A 2,756-nucleotide genomic window follows, 5' to 3' on the forward strand; every position below is an offset into this window, starting at 1 on the left:
GCGTTTTCCCGCTTTCCCCGGGGTTGGGTGCGTGCCCGGGATGGAGGATGCCGTGGGCCTCCGGACGCAGCCCCTGGTCCCTCTTGGCAGCTCGGACCGTGCCCCTGCCGGGACCTCCGGGGAGGTGGCTGGTGGCACCCGTGTCCATCCCCGCTACGGTGCAGCCAAGGCTGTGACATCCCGGCTGGCGTGGCAGGGCGAGGACAGCCCCGCTGGGGCCGTGGCACACACCGCGACCCGCGCGTGTGGCACCCAAGCAGGGTGCCAGTACGGCCACTCCCTCACACGGGTGTTGGTGTTGCAGCCTTCCTCCCTCAAGTGCTTTCATCTGCAGCAGATGTTGAGGTGAATCTTGCAGTTAGGCTTTATAGTGGAGGCAATCAAAGCGGGTCCCTGCCCTCTGAGCTGGCTCTTGGGAGCTTTTTAAAGGAGTAAAATTTGGGAACCTCAAGTAAACAGTCTTAAAGTTTTAGCTTGTGTTCCGCTTTGTTTGCCTTTGCTACTCTAATGGCTGTGCTTCATCTTTTTTTTTATAAACACCTCTTGTAGTGCAGGCCTGTATCTCTTCTCTGAGAGTAGGTGTTCTTCAGCTGCTACCATGTGTGCTGCTCAGGCCTCTTACATAAAACAAAAGTGATACAGTGCTTATCTCTGGTGCTGATGTGTGCTTGTTCAGGAACCCTCTGGGAGGTACTTTTAAACTGCTCTTTTATTCTTGAAGCCCTTCCTCAGAGAGGGCTGTAATGAGCAGCTCTTCTCCGCTGTCTTGACCTCCAGAGGATGGACAGTGTGTCTTGCTCCTCGTTCACACCTTTTTCCGCTTTCTTCCTACTTTTCCCTTGGCTTCTTCTGTCCATTAGCTCCTCCAAGCCCAGTTTTGGGAGCACGGCTCAGAGGCCCAAGAAGCCATGTGGAAGAGGTCCTCTCAGAGCCTGTTTGGCCTCTGCACATTACCCACAGTGTGCCCTGCTTGGGAGCCTTCGACAAAGGCAGGAGGGATGGCACCCGCTGTGGGAGTGGCGCACCTTTCCCAGTGCCGTGATGCACAAGGCAGGCTGAGCTGGCCTGTACTTTCCCCTCTGCTGGAGTGGGTGAGGGGAAGGAGCATGCAAGGAGGAAATTACAGCTGTTCCAGAGCACTTCTGCCCTCCGTGCAGCGGGAGCACGTGAGGGGAGGACAGATGCAGAAAGGGAGATCCAGGAAGAGAGTATGAGAGAGAATTGGAGGGACAGTGGAAAGCTACAAATGGAGAGGAAAAACTTTTTAAATGTGCACAAATGATGTTTAAAGAGCTGTTTATCTAGGGCAAGAGCAAATACCCTAAAAATAGGAGATTGTATCTCTTGAGTCCCTGTTATTGTTCCTCCAGAAAGTGCTGGTTTTCATTGCACAAATACTATGTGTGTCTTTCTGCCTCACTCTTCAGGCTCTTCAGCATCCTCTGACCTCAAGCTGAACAGGACATTGCCCTTAGGATCTGCCTGTCAAATGTGTAGTTCTCCATGTTGTACATGAAATTATTATTTCCATAGTTGGTTAAGACAAGTTTCTGAGGAATGTGAAGCGAAAGGCACGCCAGTTCCTGTGGTTAGCCTTGACTGGAGTGCGAGCTCTTTGGGGCAGGGGCTGTGTCCTGGAGGCTGCAGTTGGCAGCTTAGGGATTTCTGCCGCCACTCCTGTTCCTCCCACCCCACCCTCCCCCTCTTATCACTGCTCACCTGTTCCTCCCCTTGTGCTGCAGCTTGTCCAACATCTCCCAGTAATCTGTGGGGTTGTGCTGTAAACTGAACTGCTGAAAGGTTCAGCAATCTGGGCTAAAAATCTCTGGAAAAAGAGAAGGGAGGAGGAGCAGCCCCTCTCTCTGTACAGAAGTTCCCTATCAGCCCTGCACTGCCTCTCCCCTGCCTCCTGCTTCGAGATCACTCACCCCAGCCAACAGGAATTAAACCAGTTGAAGCTCTCTAGCTGTGTCCTAACTTCTGTTGCTGCCTTAGTAGTTCTACTGAAATGACACTTTTTGCTTTCTACAGCATTAGTTTACTCTGAACAACACTAGGTAGCAAGGTGCTGTCTTTGGAGGCTGCATTGCTACAAGACTATTAGACCTCACTCTGGATTTTTTTTTTTTTCTTTTGAAACCCAGAGTTACCATGAAATTGCATCAGGGCTTCAGTACTTTTACTCATGCAGTAGATTCAGAATTGAAAGTGTGCATCTAGAAAAAGGTATTGGCTACAGAAGGAGAAATTTCCCACCTGTGACAATAGGTATGACCTTTATATCTGATGACCTCCAGACCCTCTTCAGTGGAGAGGCCACTGAGGAGCATGAGCAATGCTAATCCCTTTGTGAAGGGAACATGGTGCAGTATCACTCTCCATTACCTACAGTGCATAAAGTTCTAAAAGCTAGTAGTTTTCTGCCTTGCTTGTATAAATACTAAGCTTTTCCGGAGGGAGAAAAGAGTGTATATTGGTGGTGTCTGACAAATGTGGCGCAAGGACGGGAATTCATAGGTTTCCTTTGGAGGCACATATATTGTCCTTAGTGTATATATGCAATTTAGTAAAATGTCTTTATGCAGCAGCCTTTAGAAATGTTCTGTGCTTTTAACTACATTGAATCTCCATCTGGATAAAGGTCTTATGTATAGAAATCATGAGAAATAGTGATGCAACAGAGAGGGGAGGATTTCATTAAAGCTTATGCTTTTGTCAAGGTAAATGTATCTTAATTGTGGCTACTTCACAATAAT

This window comes from Athene cunicularia, assembly GCF_003259725.1.
Source record: "Athene cunicularia isolate RWA chromosome 7 unlocalized genomic scaffold, athCun1 chr7_part1, whole genome shotgun sequence".
Classification (NCBI taxonomy): Eukaryota; Metazoa; Chordata; class Aves; order Strigiformes; family Strigidae; genus Athene; species Athene cunicularia.